The 22073-nt window shown below is 35.9% G+C and overlaps 1 protein-coding gene across 5 annotated transcripts in view; it reads right to left on the minus strand.

Moving 5' to 3' along the window:
* Positions 1–13759, minus strand: part of MME (membrane metalloendopeptidase) — a 292858-nt gene extending 279099 nt beyond the window's left edge. For 2 of the 5 annotated variants that reach the window (XM_061194547.1, XM_061194545.1), the window contains exons 1-2: positions 13567–13759; positions 689–867 (exon numbers count right to left, since the gene is read on the minus strand). The gene's annotated coding sequence lies outside the window, so the exon portion shown is untranslated. Of the gene's footprint in view, positions 1–610; positions 656–688; positions 868–12194; positions 12329–13566 lie in introns of those variants that run through there. The other 3 variants (XM_061194549.1, XM_061194546.1, XM_061194548.1) reach the window with 3 other exon arrangements.
* Between the last annotated feature and the right edge of the window lie 8314 nt (positions 13760–22073).

Raw genomic sequence — 22073 nt, forward strand, 5'->3', positions numbered from 1 at the left:
AGGAGAACAAACCAATCCCCAGCAATACCATCTGTATTGTTGTGGTACAAATCAGGCCCTCAATCAGGCTTGCTAGATGTGGAGCCTGGACTTCTAACAAATTTTGAGAGAAACAGCAAGAGAAATCTCTTTGATCACACTGCCTATGTCCCCACTTCCCTTCCTTTGGTCCGCAGGAAAATGCATGAGACCTTACACCAGCAAACTTCAATCTTGTTTGTGAAGAGGAAGGTCTGAAGGGTGTCAAGGAGATGTCTCCCACCCTCTATTAGGGAAAATAGCAGAACATGTAGATATGCCCCCAGTCAAAGGTAAGGAAGTTGCATAAGGGAAAGGATCATATTGATTTTGTTCGTCATTCTATGGCCAATACCTCTGGTAGCACCTGGCATAAAGGGGGCTCCTTAAAGATTTGATGAACAAATTATTATTGCAGAAGATAGGAGTATGGATTTTTAAGTTAGAGAGATGGTTAAGAGGACTAATTCTGAAACTTCTTAGCTTTGTGCCCTTGGACAAATTCTATAACGCTTTGTACCCTTATATGTACAATTCAGGTAATAGTAATATTTTGTTTTGGGGATTAAAAGATAAAATATATTTTAGATACTCAGCACATGACTCTGCTGGTTATTCTCCCTTTGGTCCTCCAGATTAGTTCTCCAGTAATGTCATTTTCTCTTCTTACCTCTTTAGGCCTAGGAAGAAGTAAGGGTTCCCCATTGCGGCTGGTCTCTGGGCTCCTCAGCATCCTTTATCGGTTTCCTTAATCCCGACCACAGTTCTGTAAGGACTACTTACGTGAATGTTTCTTCAATCTTCTGAATTGGATTTTGTTTTCTGATAGGATTTTGAGTGATACAGGGCCTGAAAGGAAGAATAATTAAAAAGGATTAACTTTTGGTGGTGGTGTTGGTAGGTGTAGTTGTATTGGTAGTAGTCAAAGCAGTAATAGAGTAGTACAGTTAAGGATAGTGGCAACTGTTATTGTTACTGTTATGAGCAGATCAAAATATAAAAGAAAATCTGCTAAAGCAAAAAAAAGTTCCTAAAATGAATACAGTATTCCCTAAGATGGAAGACAAGTTTAGACTATAACAAGAAAATTAAAGATGATGTGGAACTTTTTGATACAAAGTGTTTTTAAAATTTGATATAAAATGATTCATCAACTAAATACAACAATACTAAGAAGAGAAATAGTGAAGAAGATTAATGTTGTTCCAAAACAAAAGAATTAATTTTAAACAAGGACACATCTAGAAAACAGAATCAGTAACTGACATGAGAACCTAATTTTAAAAATACCAAGAAAAATTGAAGATGACACAAACAGCTGGAAAGGTATACTGTGTTCTTGGATTGGAAGAATCAGTATTGTTAAAACGACCATACTACCCTCGGCAATCTACAGATTCAGTGCAATCCCCATCAAATTACCAATTTCATTTTTCACAGAACTATAACAAAAATGTTTAAAATTTGTATGGAAACACAAAAGACCCCGAATAGCCAGAACAATCTTGAGAAAGAAAAATGGAGCTGGAGGAATCATGCTCCCTGACTTCAGACTGTTCTACAAAGCTTCAGTAACAAAACAATATGGTACTGGCACATAAACAGATACATAGATCAGTGGAACAGGATAGAAAGCCCAGAAATAAATCCACACACTTATGATCAATTAATCTATGACAAAGGAGGTAAGACTACACAATGAGAAAAGACAGTCTCTTCAATAAGTGGTGCTGGGAAAACTAGACAGCTACATGTAAAAGAATGAGATTAGAACATTCTCTAATGCCATATACAAAAATAAACTCAAAATGGATTAAAGACCTAAATGTAAGGCTGGATACTATAAAACTCCTAGAAGAAAACATAGGCAGAACACTCTTTGGCATAAAGCACAGCAATATTTTTTTGGATCTGTCTCCTAGAGTAATGGAAATAAAAACAAAAATAAACAAATGGGACCTAATGAAACTTAAAAGCTTTTGCATAGCAAAGGAGCCCATAAACAAAATGAAAAGACAACCCACAGAATGGGAGAAAATATTTGCAAATAATGTGACTGACAAGGGATTAATTTCTAAAATAGACAAGCAGCTCATACAGCTTAATATAAAAAAACAAAAACTCAATCAAAAAATGGGCAGAAGATCTAAACAGGAATTTCTCCAAAGAAGACATACAGATGGCTAATAGGCACATGAAAAAATGTTCAACATCGCTAATTATTAGAGAAATACAAACCAAAACTACAATGAGTTATCACCTCACACCACTCAGAATGGCTATCATCAAAAAGTCTACAAATAGTAAATGCTGGAGAGGGTGTGGAGAAAAGGGAACCCTCCTACACTGGTGGTGGGAATGTAAATTGGTGCAGCCACTATGGAAAACAGTATGGAGGTTCCTTAAAAAACTGAAAATAGAGTTACCATATGATCCAACAATCCCACTCCTGGGCATATAGCTGAAGAAAACTCTAATTTGAAAAGATACATGCACCCCAATGTTCATAGCAGCACTATTTACAATAGCCAAGACATGGAAACAACTAAAATGTCCATCAACAGATGAATGGATAAAGAAGATGTGGTACATATATACAATGGAATATTACTCAGCCACAAAAAAGAATGAAATAATGCCATTTGCAGCAACATGGATGGACCTAGAGATCATCATACTAAGTGAAGTAAATCAGACAAACAAATATATGATATCATGAACAGTCTCATTTGTGTGTGTGTTTATGCCAATTGGTGTTGGGTTTTTTTTTTTTTTTGCTTTCCTTTAAATATTATTGGGCCTTTTTCTGGGACTCAGCATGTTACTTGGAAACAATTTGATCCTTTGAAACTTTGTTTTTAAGGTTTGTTAAAGCAAGTCTGGACAGTCTTCAGTCTAGGGTTAACTTGGCCCCACCACTGAGGCAATGCTTTTATTAGGACTGGCAACTGCTCTGTGTATTAGAAAGCCTGTCCACTCTAGCTGGTGGGAGCACAAACTATGCTTATCCCTGTGTACACTCTGGGGATTGTTCTGCTTATTCCTTTCCAGCGGTTCTTTCCTCAGTCTTGGGCTCTTTCCTCACACACAGGTGCAGATCAGTGTTGAGCCAATAACTTGAGGGGACGTTTCAGTACATCTCCTATGCTCTTCCTGTGCAGCTCTCTTTTTCCTGGTACTCTGCCCTGCACACTATATTCATCTTGGTTTTTCCTGAACTTCAAACTCTTCAACTCAGCAAATCTTCCAGGTTCTCGGTTTGTCTTCCTTCTGATGATGTCCAGAAACTTGCTCTAAGCTGGAGCAGTCACAGGTCTCAATTCACTTGTTTTCCTTCTCTTACAAATCACTGTCCTGTGTTGCCTGTTGTTCAATGTCTGAAAACTATTGTTTCATATATTCTGTATGGCTTTCTAGCTGTGCAATGTGGGAGATAAATCCCCATCTCTGTTATTCCATCATACAGAAGCAGATGTCTTCATGCTAAAATCAGACAAACTTGAATTTAAGGCAAAATCTTTAAGGTGGAGAGTTATCATTACAACTCATCATCCATTCCACAAATTTTGACTGTCTGCCATGTGCTGGCACTTTTCTGTAACTGAGAAATTTTAAAAGAGAGTCAATATTTCTGCTCTCAAAAAGCTTCTAATGGAATGCAGAAATATAGTAATAAATATATACCTCAAAATAAAATGATCAATAGTGGGTGCTGTAGAGAGAAGTAAAGAAGGCTGATATAATAAAAAGTGCCTATCTGATCAGAGATTTCTGAGACATTGCTATTTCAGCTAAGATCTGAATACAGGAAGGAAACTGCCATGCACAAAACTGGAAGAGGAGCATTCCAGGAAGTGGAAATCACTAACACAGACACTCTAATACGTGAATAAGCTTGACCTGCTTGAGAAGGAAGGAGATGGCCAGTGTGTTTGGAGGGTGGTGGGGAAAGGGAAGGATAAAGTCACTGATAGACAGGCTCAAGCCAAATCTATATACTTTGTGAGCAGGGTTAAAAGTGTAGATTTACTCTAAGTGGGGCTGGGATGGAAAATTGTTGGGAGAGTTTAAGCAGAGGAGCTCATTCATTTAAGCAAGGGAGTTCATTCTAACCTCTATGTGAGAACCAGGAATGGAATCAGGAGATCATTTGAGAGTTGATTTCAGTAACCTAGGCAAGCTATAGCTGGCTTGGACTAGGATTGTTAGTGGAGAGAGTGTGAAGTGAATGGATTTAAAATTTGTGTAGACAATGGAATATTACTCAGTCATAAAAAATAATAAAATAATTTCATCTGCAGCAACATGGATGAGCCTAGAGATTATCATACTAAATGAAGTAAGTCAGGGAAAGACAAATATCACATGATATCACTTTCATAGGGAATCGAAAAAAATGATATAAAAGAACTTATTTACAAAACAGAAATAGTCCCACAGACATAGAAAACAAATTTATGGTTACCAAAGGGGAAAGTGGCAGGGAGGGATAAATTAGGAGTTTGGGATTAACATATACACACTACTATATATATAAAACAGATAACAAGGACTTACTGTATAGCACAGGGATCTATACTCAATATCTTCTAATAACCTATAATGGAAAAGAATCTAAAAATGTATGTATATATATATTCAGATATATATATATATATGAATAATTTTGCTGTACACCTTAAACTAACACATTATAAATCAACTATATTTCAATAAAAATTAAAAAAACATTTGTGTAGAGGTAAAGTTAACAAGACTTATTGTTGGATTGGATGAGGAATCGCTTTTGATTTTTGGTTTAACTGGGTTTGTGGTCTTACCATTTATTAGGAGAGAGAAGAATAGAAGAAAATCTAATTGGGGTACACAAAATTAAAAATTAATAACAACATAAAATATAATGAGAAACAAAGAGACACCAAAAGAACTTTAAAACACTTATCTCAGTTTTTCACAGACCAAGAAAAAACATAAGCAAAAATATAAAGGAGACAAAGTTCTGACTAATATAGATATTTATTTTACTCTATACCACTTTAAAAGAGAATATACCTTCTTTTCAAAGGCTTATGAGACATTTACATAAATTATCTATATATTAGGCATGAAAGAAACAAATTCTGCCATATAGAAATAGTAGAGACCAGACTTCTTTAATCATAGTATGATAAAATTAGAAATAAAATATGAAATTAGAATAAAATGAAAATGAATACCAAACATTTAGAATTTTGAAAGTATTGTCTAAGTAATAATTCTTGGGTCAAATAATTCTAAATAATTCTTGGGTCAAAAAGGATTACAAAACCACAATTTAAAAATTATTAAATATTATATGTATACATATGCATATTTGTATACATTTTACATGTATTATATGTATGCATATTACTTATATATTATATGTATAAGTAATACCTATAATGAATCCAAAGATGTACTCAGGAAAACCCATAGCCTTAAAATTTTTCATTATTAAACAAGAAAAACTAAATCAAATACTCAACTCAAGAAATAAAAATGATCAATGAAATAGTTAGAAGAAAAACCTCATAAGGAAGAAACAGATACCAAAAAAAAGAGGGCTAAAAATGATAAACCCAAGAGTAATTTATTGGAAATGCCAATAAATACATAAATCATGAGCTAAAACAAAGCTATACCTCATTAGAAAAGATAAAAAACATGAATACACTTTACACAATATTATAAAAAGTGAGGAAAGCTGGTCTAAACATACAGGTATTTAGGAAAATATAAAATATGAAACTTGTCAAGAATAAAGAAGAAAAGGAGAAAGTTATAAAATAATAATCCTCTAACTTTTTTCCTTTAATTTCTTTCAAAACCTCAAGCTAACAAAAATGATACAAAAATGAGTCTGTTATTTACAAACAGACTCACAGACATAGAATACAAATTTATGGTTACCAGAACACAAATTTATGGTTACCAGAACACAAATTTATGGTTACCAGACTCACAGACATAGAATACAAATTTATGGTTACCAGAATACAAATTTATGGTTACCAAATTTATGGTTATGGAAAGGTGGGGGGGAGGAGTAAATTAGGAGTTTGGGATTAACATAGTCACAAAAGTAGATAATCAAGAAGGACCTACTGTATAGCACAGGGAACTCTACTCAATATTCTGTATTAACTTATATGGGAAAAGATTCTGAAAAAGAATAGATATATGTATATATATAACTGAATCACTTTGCTGTACACCTGAAACTAATGCAACATTGTAAATCAACTATACTTCAATATAAAATAAAAAACAAAACAAAACAAAGATATTTTGGAGACAGCCACGGAAATTTGAAAAATGGCCAGGATATTAGATGGCAATAAGAAATTATTGTTAATTTTGCTAGGTATCACGATATCAATACTGTGGTTATATAAGAAAATGCCTTTTATTTTAGGAATGCTTCTTGAAATATTTAAGAATGAAATGTCATAATGCCTGGGTTTTGCTTTAAAACAAACATGGTAAATATGGCAGAATATTATTAATGTTAAAAATCTGTAATCATTAGAGAAATGCAAATCAAAACTACAATGAGGTATCACCTCACACCAGTCAGAATGGCCATCATCAAAAAATCTACAAACAATAAATGCTGGAGAGGGTGTGGAGAAAAGGGAACCCTTCTGCACTGTTGGTGGGAATGTAAATTGATACAGCTACTATGGAGAACAGTATGGAGCTTCCTTAAAAAACTAAAATTAGAAGTACCGTACTACCCATCAATCCCACTCCTGGGCATATACCCTGAGAAAACCATAATCAAAAAGAGTCATGTACCACAATGTTCATTGCAGCTCTATTTACAATAGCCAGGACATGGAAGCAACCTAAGTGTCCATCATCGGATGAATGGATAAAGAAGATGTGGCACATATATACAATGGAATATTACTCAGCCATTAAAAACAAACGAAATTTAGTTATTTGTAGTGAGGTAGATGGACCTAGAGTCTGTCATACAGAGTGAAGTAAGTCAGAAAGAGAAAAACAAATACCATATGCTAACACATATATATGGAATCTAAACAAAAAAAATAATAATAAAATAAATCATTCTGAAGAACCTAGGGGCAGGATAGGAATAAAGACGCAGACGTAGAGAATGGACTTGAGGACATGGGGAGGGGGAAGGGTAAGCTGGGACGGAGTGAGAGAGTAGCACTGACATATATACACTACCAAATGTAAAATAGATAGCTAGTGGGAAGCAGCCGCATAGCACAGGGAGATCAGCTCGGTGCTTTGTGACTACCTAGAGGGGTGGGATAGGGAGGGTGGGAGGGAGACGCAAGAGGGAGGGGATATGGGGATATATGTTTATGTATAACTGATTCACTTTGTTATAAAGCAGAAACTAACACACCATTGTAAAGCAATTATACTCCAATAAAGATGTTAAAAAAAAAACAACTAGGTGCTGAGAAAAAAAAATTCAAGCCACAAATAACTTCTAAGTGATTTAAACTGTTTCAGAGCATAAAGAATGAAAGCAATCTCCACGTTTTAAATGAAGTCAGCAAAACTCAGAAACAATATTTATCAATATAAACAAGAAAAGGTAAAATTTCAGTCCAACTCCACTTATAAATATTCATATAAGTATCCTAAATAAAATGTTACTAATTAGAACCCAGGAAAACATGGAAAGCCTTATAAATCCATGATCAACACAGACTCATTCCAAGAATGCTAGGCGATTCATTATTAGAAAATCTATTGCTATAAATGACCATTATTATAATGAGCAAAGGAGGAAATATTATTGTTCCCAAGAAGATTTCCCAAGACGTATTTGGTAAAATTCACCATTCATTTCTGATTTTTTAATAAAAGGATTATATGGGTTGTACCTGACACACATGCACACACACACACACACATACACACACACTCATGGTATATAATCTATACGTAAAACTAGAAGCCTGTGTTGGGCTTAACTGTGTATCCAAGAAGGCTAATTCTGGAAAACACGGTCAAATAAACTTAGGAATTTCTCCATTAAAAATGTCCTTAAAAGTTCATGAAATGTAAAAGACATCATAAAAGCTCTGAGACACTGTATAAAAGAAACTTGTTTAAATTATTTAATGGATAAACTGCCGAATCTGAGACCTTTTTTCTCAGCTCACCTGTTATCATGGCCTGGATGACTTTCTTCTCTCATTATCAGTTTTGAATTTCTGTACTAAAAAAGTTCTATACAAATCAAGAACATGATTGTCATGCTAGCCATTGCCATTAGATAATAGAATAAAATATAATATCTTGCTATTAAAGAAGTGAAATTGTTATTTTTATAGATAATATCATCTGGGTGGAATTTTCAAGAAAACATTGAAAAATATAAGGTAAAGTAAGAGTTTATAAAGGTGGCCAATAACAAAGTTAACATGTGAAAATATAGTTTTCTAATAAACAATAATTAATTAGAAAATATAATACAAGGATATAATTTATAATAATAATCCAAACTATTAAATTATCTAAATAATAATAGAAATATGTAGAGCTAGTATGAGGAAAACTCTGAAACTATCAAGGACCATAAAAGACTTAAATAAATAAAGAGTTCTTAGTCTTCAGCTAATGCTAAATGTTTTTAAAGTGTCACTTCTTCCTAAGAGGATTTATAAATGTATTAAATCCCAATTAAAACCCCAATTGGATTTTTTCTTAATTTGATAAAAATGATTCTAAATTTTAACTGGAAGTATAAATGTGGGAAAACATCCAGGGAATTCTGAAGAAAAAGAGAAGTAAAGAGGTATATGCTTTCATATAGAAAAATATATTACAAAACAGCATTTATAAAAATAACTCTATGGTGTAGAAATAGACTAACATTAATGGAAACAACCAGAGAAACAATGAAATAAACTCATATGTGTGAGAACTTAATGTGATAAATATGACATCTAAAGTGATGTGGAGGGGAAAAGATTCATTATGCAAAAAAGATAGTGATATGATAAGTGAGTAGCCATTTAGAAAAATAAAACATCCAAAACAAATTCTGGGTTCACCAAATGTTTGAGGAAAATTAAATCCTAAAACTATTACAATAATGTATAAGTCAAGATTTGTACAATATCTTATTGAGGAAGTTCTTTCTAAGTTTCCAAGCATAGTGTACCAAAAAAAAAAAAAAAAAAAAAGAGAGAGAGAGAGAGAAAGAAGAAGAAGAAAGAAAGGATGAATAGATCTTGACCAAATAAGAATGGAGAGCTTTTGACCTGCAGAAATACAATTAGTGAGTTTGAAGATAACCTCAGGAACTAGGAAAAATATCTGTAACACATATGACATCTACAGAGTTAATTTCTCTAATTTTAATAAATAGATGAAAAATAAATTTAAAATAACCCACCATGATAGGAAGAAGGGCAAAAGAGTTGAAAGGCATTTCAGAAAGGAAAAGTATAAATGTCCAATGAAGATTTGAAAGGATATTCCACCTCAAAGAAAGAAACTATCAATGAGTATTTTGAAGAGCGAAACACATGACAAAACTCAATATTTATAAGCTTTTGGAAACCTAGGGACACTCTTAGTTAAAATATACATTTGAGCAACTTTTCTAACAGCATTTAAAATATTTATGAAAATGTAAAACACAACTTTTGTAGTCTAGTTGTCCAACTACTATGGATAAAACCAAGAAAATAATACTGTAAGTACCTCAACACTCAAATGAGCAGTGCATGGTTTATTTTGGTGTGCTCTGTCAGTTTTGACATTAGTGTTCTGACATTTTCAATCAATGAACTCAGATTCTCTTCTTTGTGTTCTGAAACATTTTAGTAAAAAGTAGAAACAACTGAAATGTTTATCAAGAGAAGCAAATGAAAGCTACACCATCACTAAAATTGATGATGTAAATCTTTATTGACATTGTTGAATTTAAAAAGGTTAGAAAAAATCCCTAGTAATACCACTACAAATTTTAGATTTGTAAAAATTCACTTTTAAACCTTTGAATTCCTTAATCAGGTCTCTGGAGAATAGCAGGTACTCAATAAATGTTGAACAATTAATTAATTCATTAATTCTATAAAGCAGGCTTCAGGTTCAAAGTCAAGTTTTTTTTTAAGTTTAATGTTAAAATAAAATTATTGTAGCTCACATTTATAAACATAAAAATGTCCATTGAAAATTAGAGTGAACATTGGATTTGTTCCCTTTCCTGCTTTACTACTGAAGAGACTACTGGAAATAAAAATCACCATTAATCATCTCATTGAATTTAATTGAAATAATGTAAATGAAAGTACTTTGTAAACTGTTATGGTATATACAAATAAGGTATTGTCACTAGCCATCTGTTCTACCATATGATGTTATAATTTTGATTATGCAAATAAAATTTTACTGTGGAAAAATAAAAGAAAAACAGAACATACAGTGCATTTACATAAAACTGCATATACTCCTTTATGTGTGAGCATGTACATATCCATGAAAAAAAAATGTCAGGAAGCACGTTCATCTAATGGCTTGCAGGTTTTTGCCCTGAACGTTGGAACTTGGAGTGATTTTATTTATTTTTACAAATACTCTGTATTACTTTTATGATTAGTAAAATAGTGAAGTATTTAAGTTTAGGGGAAAAGATGTATGTCTATATAACTTCATTTTCAAGTGGAACAAACAGAAAATAATTATGGAAAAGGCCTTTATATTGAGGAATTAGGTCACCAGAGTCCAGGATAGTTTTGGAAGACTGGAGAGAAGCCAGATTGTAGGAGTTTAACCAAAGAACAAGTAATAGAGGAGGTAGAAGAGATAAATTTGGAAATTATCAGACTATTTTCACTTTTCTCCTATTCCATTAAGTCCTTTGTCTTGCTCCAGTTCTCTCATCTCTTTACTGCATTGTCTGCATTTCAGTGTTAATCTCCTCTTCCCCCTGATGGCACTTTGTTGTGTGATGTTCAGCTCCCTATTTCCTTGCTCACATCTCACTAAGTGATCTATACCACTCCCTCCTGAGGAGGACTGCAGGTGTAGGAAATGTTTCTTACGTAGGTTAAAAATGCACAAACAGGGTCTTGGAGAGAAATATCATGCATTGGAACATGAAGTATATTCATTTAAATGCTACTTTGCTGCCCTTTCAAAGCTGACTTTCAAAAAACACTTTGTGTATCCTTATTATATGTCTTCTGTCAAATTCCTAGTCACTTGCTGTTGTCTCTATGACCTGCAGTCTTTCATCTATCTTTTACACTTACCTCAGTCATTTTCATTCTTTCTATCATTGCTTCCTTCTTTTCTGTGTCAACGTAACATAATAAAACTGGAGGCTTAGAGTTGTTTTTCTGAGTGAAAGGGTACTAGGTAGAATACATAATTAATTTTTATTTGTAGTGAACACAGAACAACAAAACAACAACAACAAAGGAAGGATGAACTAAAGAAATAAGACCACACAGAGTCGAAACCACCTCATAAACAAATGGCATATGCTGGGAATCTATCCAAGTAATGGATGAACTTCGTTTATATACTTTCATCCTTCTTTAACAATACTGATGTAAGAATTACCATTTTACATGGGGGGAGGGGAGAAGAGGGGGAGGGGAATGTGTTTGTATTATATAGTAGTAATTTGTTCTTATTTATCATAAATCTTAGTAATTGTTTGCTTCCTCCCTTATTTCTTCCAAGTCCTGCGGCTTCTCTCCTTCCAGGTGGTGCATTTGGTTCCATCTCCACCATCTCAACTCACTGGGTCTGCAACAAAAGCCTTCCAACAGCCCTCCTCATCTTTACTCTGGATCCCCTCTGAAATCGATTCTATATGAAGCAGCCAGAGATATCTTTTAAAATATTAATATAATCATAGTAACCCTCAGCCTAAGACCCTTAAATGCCTTCCAATATTACTTAGGAGAAATTTAAATTATTAAATTTAAATTGTTAAAATTGTTAGCATGGCCTATGAGGTCCAGCATGACCTGACCTGGGTCAGTTTCCATGTCTTCCTCTCAGCACTGCACTCCTTACTCCCTGATCTCCAGACTCACTGGCCTTCTTTTTAGGTCTAGATGGGCCAAGTGCTTCCTGCCTCAGTCAGGGCCTAGGTGTATGCTGATCTCTCTACCTGTGATTCTCTTCTTCCCATTCCTTACCTGGCCAAACACTCTCCCCTCAAGTCTCACTCGTTTCCTTGGGAAGGCCTTCTCTTGCACCTGCAGCAGTTACTTTGGTTCTCTTGCTCGCTGCCTCTTCCAACCTCCTTTGGTGTGGCCTCTTGAACAGAGAAACTGAAAAGCTCAAAATTGCACTGCTCATACTTCCTTGCTGCCTGAGTTCTGAATGTGATTTATGCTTACCAAATGGAAACTCCCATGGAAGCCTTGAATACAAAACTGAGTTAACTGAAAAGTAGGGTGTGAGGCATCTATTTTTATGGTTCAGGTCTTAGCAAAGGGGATATGGTTCTAGGGTAAGCAGCAAGAATATCAGCCCTCTGATTGTGGCTGCAGTAGTACCCACTTTCACAGTCCAGTTCTGTGGTGTGGCTTTGGGGACCATTCATGACAGCTCATTCTAGGGTCTGTGGTTTCAGCACTCATTCAGAAAGCCGTTTAATACTCTGCAACAAATACCTTTCTGCTTAAGCTACCTAACATAGATTCTGCTATCTGTAGCTGAACCTTCACTGGTACGTGATCTCTCCTCAATGTATATCAGACCCCTCTGTTACAGTCTTTTATTACACTTGACATTTCTTTCAGAGTACTTGTTATAATTTGTAATTACATATTTACTTGAGTACTTGTCTGTCTCAGTTGCTAGATTCTCAGCTTCATGAGAATATGGTAGGTGTTTAACCCATAATGGTTGAAGAAATTAGTAAAAAAGCAAAATATATTGTTTCTTCTTTATTTACTGCCTGATTACCTGCTTTCCTTGGGTTCTAGAGCTGTAGATATATTAGTCGTTGGGATGTAACTACTGTTAGTGACCATCCTTATTCATTCTGCATCCACCCAAAGTAATCTTACATTGTTTCATCTTAGCAATATAGACTCCACTAGCAGTTCCTTTTTGAATCCAATCTTGTTACAATGACTAGGCTTAAACTAAATTTCCCTAACATCCACTACTGAAGATAAAAGAATATATGTTGCAGAGAAAGTGTGTAAATAGTTGAGCACAAGAAATCTGATATGAGATTTGGATAATTCGATCAATGTGTACCTGCTACACAAAGTCTTCTCTGGGTTTTCTAATATCCAACTGGAAGAATGAAAAAAGTCTAGTGACAGGCAAGAGCAGAATTATTATTGAAATATGTGATATGCCTTTCAAATTGGACAAATTAGTACAGACGTTTTATGTTAAAGGATGAAACATATTTAGATTTAGAAAATCATCCATTGTGTTCCATCCCATATGAAGAAAATCAGTGAATAGATGCTGCAAAATAGATGAAAAGAGAGGAAATAAGGCAGCTAAATCATGGGAAGAATGAGCTAGCAGGCTCAGAAGTCTTACCTTTTGTAAGTGGCACTTACAAGTGTTCTCATATGCAGATCTAACTCATCTTTTGGTGAACTTTGAAGACAGCAAACCTGCTCTTCTTCCTGGATTCCTTATATCAGGGAATGAAATTATCCACCCAGAAACCCAGACATCAACCTTGATTCTTCCCTCTTCCTCATGGATTCATCTTCTCCATCCAATTTGTCAATAACCACAATTCTTAAAATTTCCCTTTTCTTAATCTTTTTTTTTTTTTTGCTCTATTTTTGTCAGTATTATTAAAAGTCTCCTAATTGGTTTTCCATCACTTCAATTTAGAATGATACGTCTAAAATCCAAATATTATCATGTTACTCCCCTGCTTAAAATCCTTTAGCAGCCTCCCTTTTTAATCAGCCCAGATACTTTAAGATCCCTTCTCATGCCTTACCACTCCCCCACCCATGCACTCTTTGCACTATCTTCATTGAAATACTTTAAATTTCCAGAATGCACTAGGTCATCTCCCTACTCCCCAGCCCTCAGGTTCCTGCACAAATTGCTCTACATCCCTGATACCCCCTGCCCATACTCTTTGCTTGGCTAACTCCAACTCATTTTACAGAGTTCAGTTTAGACATCACTTCTAAGAAACCTTCCTCAAACTTGAGTGCCTGGGTTACATTTGGGCCTCATGGTTCCCTAAAAAATTCTATCCCCTCCTTAATTTATCATCATCCTAAATTTGCCTCTTTACCTACTTGTCTGTATCCATTAGGATTAAGTTTGGCCTAATATTAAAAAAATAATAATAACAGTGACTTAAACAAGCTGGAGGCTTATTTTTATCTTATGTAAAGAAAATCCAGAAGTGAGCAGTCTTGAGCTTGTGTGATAACTTCAAGGTCATCAGGTTTCTAGGACCCTTCAATTTTTCTGAACTGATACACTTAGCACATAGTTTCCATCCCTAAGGTTGACACATATCCAAGAGAACTCCAGCAATCACATCTGCATATCAGACAGCAGGAAGGAAGAAAAAGCAGTAGATAAAAAGTACATTCAAGCTGTTTAGTTTCCTTCTAAGATGCTTTCCTGGAAGTCTCACCCAACACCTTAGCTCACTTTTTGTTGGCTACCCCTAGCTACAGGGGTGACAGGGAAATATTATCTTTTAATTGTGCACATTGCTGCTTGCCTTTATACTGTGATTCTGCTAGAAAGGAAGAAAAGAAGGAGGGATATTGAGTAGACACCCAGCAATCACTGCTACCCTGGGTTATTTACTCTTTAAGGACAGAGACTCTCTCCTTGTATCATCTTCAGGCCTGAGCACCACACCACACACTGAACAGATGTTCAATAAATATTATATATAAATAGTTTAAAGATAAACAGTGTAACATTGGGCATGCTAAAAGACTAGATTGTGGTTCCTCATATATGAAATAGAGAGCCTCCAAAATTTGTTTTTGAAGCTGTGTAATTCTTTTCTATTTTCTAAATAAAATGTTATCTAGAATCCAGTATGAAGCAATAGAAGTGGAATGTTCAGGTTGGAGGCAAGCAGCCTGCATCCTTACTTGACCTACCCTTTTAAATTCCCTGAGAGGAGCCCTGGGATATCTCCTTAGAACTCAAAGGCTTCACAAATCACAATTTGGAAACAAGTGGACTTATGATCCCACCAACACAGGAGTCTCTGAACCTAACAGTAGAATCAAAGTTCTATCATATCATCAGGAAATAATCAACCCAATTGGTTATCAATAAAAATTAAGCCAACTTCACTAAAAATAAAGCGACCATATGATTCAGCAATCCCCCTCCTGGGCATATATATGGAGAAAAACATAGTTTGAAAGGATACGTGCACCCTAATGTTCATAGCAGCACTATTTACAATAGCCAAGACATGGAAGCAACCTAAATGTCCATAGACAGATGAATGGATAAAGAAGATGTGGTATATATATATATATAATGGAATATTATTCAGCCATAAAAAAGAATGAAATAATGCCATTTGTAGCAACATGGATGGACCTGGAGATTATCATACTAAGTGAAATAAGTCAGACAGAGAAAGACAAATATCATATGATATCACTTATATGTGGAATCTAAAAAAAAAGAAAATGATATGAATGAACTTATTTACAAAACAGAAACAGACTCACAGACTTAGAGAATGAACTTACGGTTACCAGGGGGAAGGGTGAAGGGGAGGGATAGATTGGGAGTTTGGGATTGATGTGTACACACTGCTATATTTAAAATAGATAACCAATAAGGACTTACTGTAAGAAAAAAAAATTAAGCCAACTTCTCATGTCCCTGACAATGACGTCATCCATTCTTGGAACACGGAAAGGCTGTGTCAAAATGTTGAAGTAAGGAAGGATGGCATTGTAAGAGCAAACACAAAACAGAACTTGGTGGTCTATATGGAATACTGAAAAGCAAATGTACAGTTCTCTTTCATTTCAATTGTGCCTGTCCTTCAAGGTGTAGCTCATACCCTAGTTCATCCTTAAAGTCTTCACTGATATCCCCTGACTATCCACTTCTAAACTAGATGTAGGGATTGAGTGGGACTTTCCCACTAGCTGCAGATCATCTGGTCAAGAGGAGATACAGTATATAGCATTGAGGAGTGAAGCTGGAATGAAGAAAATCAAGCGGACAGTGGATTCCAATTATTCTTCAGATAATCAGATAGCTAAAAATTACGTATCAGGCAAAAAGATAAACTGAAATATTAGCACAAAGCTAATAGATTTAGAAGAAAAGATAAAAGAGAGAACACAGAGTAGCTAGAATGTAGGGACTTTTTATGGGACACCTGTGACCACCATTGTAATAGCTACAATTTATTGTAACTCTAATATGTGCTAGTACTTTTAAAGGAATTTTATATATGCTATTCTTAATCCTCATAGCAACCTTGAAAGAATGCTAGTGTTATCCCATTTTAACAATACAGAAACTGTGGCTTAAAAAAGAGAAATAAATTCCTCACATTTTGGTGAGAGAGAAGGGACAACAAAATTGTAGTTCAGGATGTCTTATTCCAGTGCTACCCCATGTTCTTTACAACACCAAGATGATGCTGTGATTGCTGAATTATAGTGCTCTCAGATAAGATACTCCTCTTTGGTCAGTTTGGCTAATGTCTCTTCAGAGACATGCTTAAGACTGCTCCTGTTAATAGCATCTTTAGGGTGAGGACAGCCAAGCTTGGTATTTAATGGTAATTATTTCTATTTACTCTCACCCTATGAACTCAGAAGTCTGCACAAACACTGACTCATAAGCCATGAGGAAATGGGTGGTAAACAATATTGGCATTTATTATTTTCATAGTTCAGTCTATCTCCTTCTTTTATCATCTCCAAAATATACCATCATATTCTCATTGAAAGAACCTCCTTTCATTGGTCAGAAAGCCCTTGTCTCAGTGCACAGGGACTTTCTATCTGGGATAAAATTATGAATTTAAATAGTAGTTAATCAAGGAAAAAAGATGTTAGAGTAGTCCTTCCCTGTTCCACACCTCCCCCCCCCCATATAGTTACTTCTTTCTCATCTTACATTTTCCCCTGTTTCCTCATTGTCTAGCTTTCCATCCCCAGCCATCCCTGGAAATCAAGATGAACCCAGCAGTGACTAAATCACTGGACCATCTCATCTCCATCTCATTCACTGGTTGCTGACTGACTGAAAGGCCCGCTTCTCCCTTTTAGACTATTTCTGTTAAGTTCACCAATGAGTCATGCATCATCAAACAAATGGCCACTGGGTCTGCTTAACAAAGAGACAAATGTTACCAAAGCAGAAGCACTTGTGCTTTTTCCTGGAGAAGTTGGTAGAAAGTTGCCCAAACCTTTCGACCGCTGGGCAGGACTGCAACTGGAGTGATCCAGGGCTCTAGTTTATCAAACCGTCTGAAATATTCTTCTAGTTTGACCTTCCTCCCAGAGGGGGAATGCCTTGGGCTCCTTTCCACCAGCATCTCTTTCTTTTTTTTTTTTTTTTTTAATTTTTATTTATTTATTTATTTTTATATTTATGGCTGTGTTGGGTCTTCGTTTCTGTGCGAGGGCTTTCTCTAGTTGCGGCAAGCGGGGGCCACTCTTCATCGCGGTGCGCGGGCCTCTCACTATCGCGGCCTATCTTGTTGCGGGGCACAGGCTCCAGACGCGCAGGCCCAGTAATTGTGGCTCACGGGCCTACTCACTCCACGGCATGTGGGATCTTCCCAGACCAGGGCTCGAACCCGTGCCCCCTGCATCAGCAGGCAGATTCTCAACCACTGCGCCACCAGGGAATCCCTCTTTCTTTCTTTTCAGCTGAGCACCCTTCCCAGGCTTCTGGACTCTGAGACTTCAAAGCGCAAGATGGCATGTGGAATAATAAAAAAAACTATCTCAAGATTTTGTAGTTAAGTAATTAGATCAATTAATCATGTAACTGAATAATTTACTTTCATCTGAATTATCCAAATCTTTTAAAATCAATGTATTGTTTTTTGGTAACTTCAATCATATGGTTTTATTGGCTCAAGTTATTCTGGGTGAGTAGAAATTGCCAACATTTTTAAATAGGTCCAATATACAATAATTTGGTTTTGAAATCCTATACTAAGTGAATTTCAAGCATCTCTCAGAACAAGAAAAATAAAGGGCTCATTGTGATTTCTGAATAGTTTAGCCAGTTCTCACTGGATTATGTTAGCACTTTTTGTGCATATGATAAGCTAATAGTCTTCCATGCCTGTAATGATTTATGTTTTTAAAAATGATCGTTTCTTTGGTTTTCCTTATCCTCTTAGCATGGCGGTGGGCACGTCCATGGCACTCAGTAAAAATGTACTTTGAGATCTATTTTGAAACATATGACATTCTAGTGGGTGGATTAAATAAATATCAACTTCTCTTACTTCTTATACTAGTAATAATAATATATTCTTATGGAACACTAACAGTAGAACTTTGTTTTGTGATGGACTTTCTTAAATGTAAGCAAATAATGGGTTATTTTAAAAGCCTCAAACACTTATATTAAACGCATCTGTTTCTGGGGCTTCCCTGGTGGTGCAGTGGTTAGGAATCCGCCTGCCAATACAGGGGACACTAGTTCAAGCCCTGGTCCTGGAACATCCCACATGCCGTGGAGCAACTAAGCCCGTGTGCCACAACTACTGAGCCTGTGCTCTAGAGCCTTTGAGCCACAACTACGGAGCCTGCATGCCACAGCTGCTGAGGCCCGCATGCCTAGAGCCCGTGCTCCGCAACAAGAGAAGCCACTTCAATGGGAAGCCCGCGCACCACAACGAAGAGTAGCCCCCACTAGCTGCATCTAGAGAAAGCCCGCATGCAGCAACAAAGACCCAACACAGCCCAAAGCAAATAAATACATAAATAAATTTATTAAAAAATAATAAATTCATCTGTTTTTTAATTGCCCTGAAAATCCCTCTCAGTCTGGGTGTTGTAAGTGGGGCTTCCCTAAAAATAAGCAAGAGTTCAAAACTGGGCACAAAGAAGCCAAAGCAGAATAAATTAAAAACGGGCTCCCTGCCATCTTGCAATGTTCTTACAGTAAAGAGGAAGTACTGTGCCCCCTCCCTTAACTATTCCTTGGCTGATGGCTTTTCTTGGGAATACATTTTCCTAGAGAAATCCTAAGAACAGTTGTTTCCTTGAAAGGATGTGTGCTTTTGCTGGTGAATGTTGACTTAGGAAGAAGATGAAAGAAATGTGGAAGACCAGAAAGACCCTGCAGTTAGTGTAGGGAAAAGGAGCGGGGAGAGATTCATGTTTGTGAGTCCCTATTTTTGGCTAGGTGCTAGCACATAACGTAACTTTTATTCTGTTAGGTGATATTATTGCCCATTTTATAGATGAGGAGATCACTGAAAGGCTAATTAAATTTCTTAAATGCACATTTTTTTTTTAGCAAAAAGGTAGAACTTGTAGTTAATTGATTAAAACAGAACCATAAGTGTGTTGAGGAGCACCTGTGCTGCTTCTCTTTATCAACCAGCAGAGCAGATCAACCTGGGTTGAATTTCAACGGGGCAGGCAAAAGCCCTGCACTCTGGCTTCATCTCCCTTAACTGATGTCTAATTAACAAAGGATTATACCTTTAGTACCATAAGCAGAGACGAAGCTTCTCATGTGAATACCTCTAGAAATGGCAGCCCATAGTTTCAATTAACACTCATGTTAGTAGCAATTATGTTACTATGTTTATCAAGCATGTGTCAAGCAGTCTACATATAATTTCTATTTGATCCACAATAACCTTAAAAATATTATCATTTCCATTTTAAATATGAAGCAATTGTAACTTAAAGAAAGTAAATAATTATCACACACTAAATGGAAAGGCCAGTATTCGATACTAAGTCTCTATTCTTAAATCTAGTAGTAATCATTTATCAGCGTCACTTATGAAATGAAAAGTAATTATTATCTGGACATTAATTGGTTTTTTTGGCCACCCAGCCCAAAAGGGCTAGTGTTTTTTGGTAACCTTACCCTCATTTCCCTACTCTGAGCCCATGTGCTTTTCAGTGGTTGACCACATTTTCAGATGCAGAAGTGGGCTCAGATTGATCTAAACCAGTCAGCATGCTCCATTTTGGCCATAGTAATGGGTTCACTATGGGTATGTATGCAAATAAGCTGATGAATCATGAGCTAATATTTGGGCTTCTGGGAAAGAGAAGATTTCTCTATGTATTTCCTGCAGACTTGATAGTATGAGAGTATGCGGTCTGGAGCTGCAGTTGTTTTGTGATGATCAAGATGTCTAAAGCTACCAGTGCCTAATACCTGGAGTATGAGAATGGAGAATGAAGCCAACCCTCATGAGCCAGAACAGAGGGAGGAATTCTGATGGTTATTTGCTTCTGAATCAAGCTGTGCCTGAAGATATCATTACTAAAAGACTCTGCAATTACGAGACAATTTTGTTTGTTTGTTTATGACAACTTAAGTTGTTTTCTATTGTTTCCAAGTAAACAAATCCTGATATTTTAATTTTACTCAAAAAGCGCTGACCATAAAAGAAATAATTGGTAAACCAGACGACACTAAAATTAAGAACTTCTGTATGTGAAAAGTCATCATAAATTGGAAAAGTCTCAAACAGCAAAAAAATTATAACATGTAAAACTGAAGGATTAGTATCCAGACTATATAAAGAATTCTTACAAATCAAAAGATAATAAGAAACCAATATATTTACTTTTACAATAAAACTGTATTACGTACACAAAATTTTTAAAAAGAACACAAAAAGTACAGAAAGAACTTAAATGAAAAATGAAGGTCTCCTTTTATCACCCTATCTACAGTCCCATTCCTCTATGAGATATTACATTTTTAACCTTTTTTTATTATCCTGGTTGCTATACCAAAATATATACTGAAATATACAGTTTATATTATTAAAACTGTGTCATGGTGCAGGTATGCAAATGAGGCAGGACCACCCAGCCTGACTGTTCCATACACAGTACATAGCCCATAGCCCATTCCCCCTCTAAACCTGTTGACTTAGAGATTGCAGGCTTTCCCCTCAGCTTCAGGAATCCTGAGTGCCTTGAGAATAACCTTTCTCTTCTCAATTCAATCTTCAACCTTTCCATGTGATTTCCAGAACTTGGTCAAAATCATCAGTGCGCTAATTTCACCCCTTCCCATTTTCAGTGTTGCTATGGATTCAATGTCAATGGCACAGCTTTATTTTTATTTCCATGGAAATATTTTTATACAGGAAGAGAAGTAAACATGTTTCTCCAGGCTTTCATTTGGAAGCTGTGGTAGACAGATTTCTCAGATGGCCCCTAAATCCCCAGCCCTGGGTATACATACTCCTTCTCCCATTTATTCAGTCAAACACTAATCCAGGTGTTGTTTAAGTGATTTTGCAGATGTAAATAAAGTCCCAAATCAGCGAACTTTAAGACTGTGTGGGCCTGATTGATTCAACCCTTTAAATCTGAGTCTAGACATCGGAGATGGAAGAGGCCAGCAATTTGAAGACTGTAAGTGATTCTATGCACTGTTGCTGGCTTGAAGATGGAGGGGGTTATGTGGCAGGGGATACAGGTGACCTCTAGGAGCTGAGAGGAGTCTCCAGCTTACAGCCAACAAGGAAACAGGGGCCTTAGTCCTATCATTGCAAGGAAATGAATTCTGCAAAAAACCTGATGAACTTGGGAACAGATTCTTCCTCAGAGCTTCCAGAGGGGAAGTCAGCCCAGATAATCTTGATTTCAGTTTTTGAGCTTTTAGCAGAAAACCCAGCCATGTCATGCTTGGACTTCTGACCTACAAAAGTGTGAGCTAATATATGGGTGCTGTTTTAAGTCACTAAGTTTGTGGCAATTTGTTATGCAGCAATAAAAAATGAATTAAAAAGTCCAACTTCAAATACCAACCTCAGAACTTTTAAAAGCTCCACAGCTCTTGCTGAAATGCCTCCAAGGTTTAAGTTCTGGATAATGCATTCTACTGCCTTTTGT

The sequence above is a fragment of the Eubalaena glacialis genome, chromosome 6 (genome assembly GCF_028564815.1).
Source record: "Eubalaena glacialis isolate mEubGla1 chromosome 6, mEubGla1.1.hap2.+ XY, whole genome shotgun sequence".
NCBI lineage: Eukaryota > Metazoa > Chordata > Mammalia > Artiodactyla > Balaenidae > Eubalaena > Eubalaena glacialis.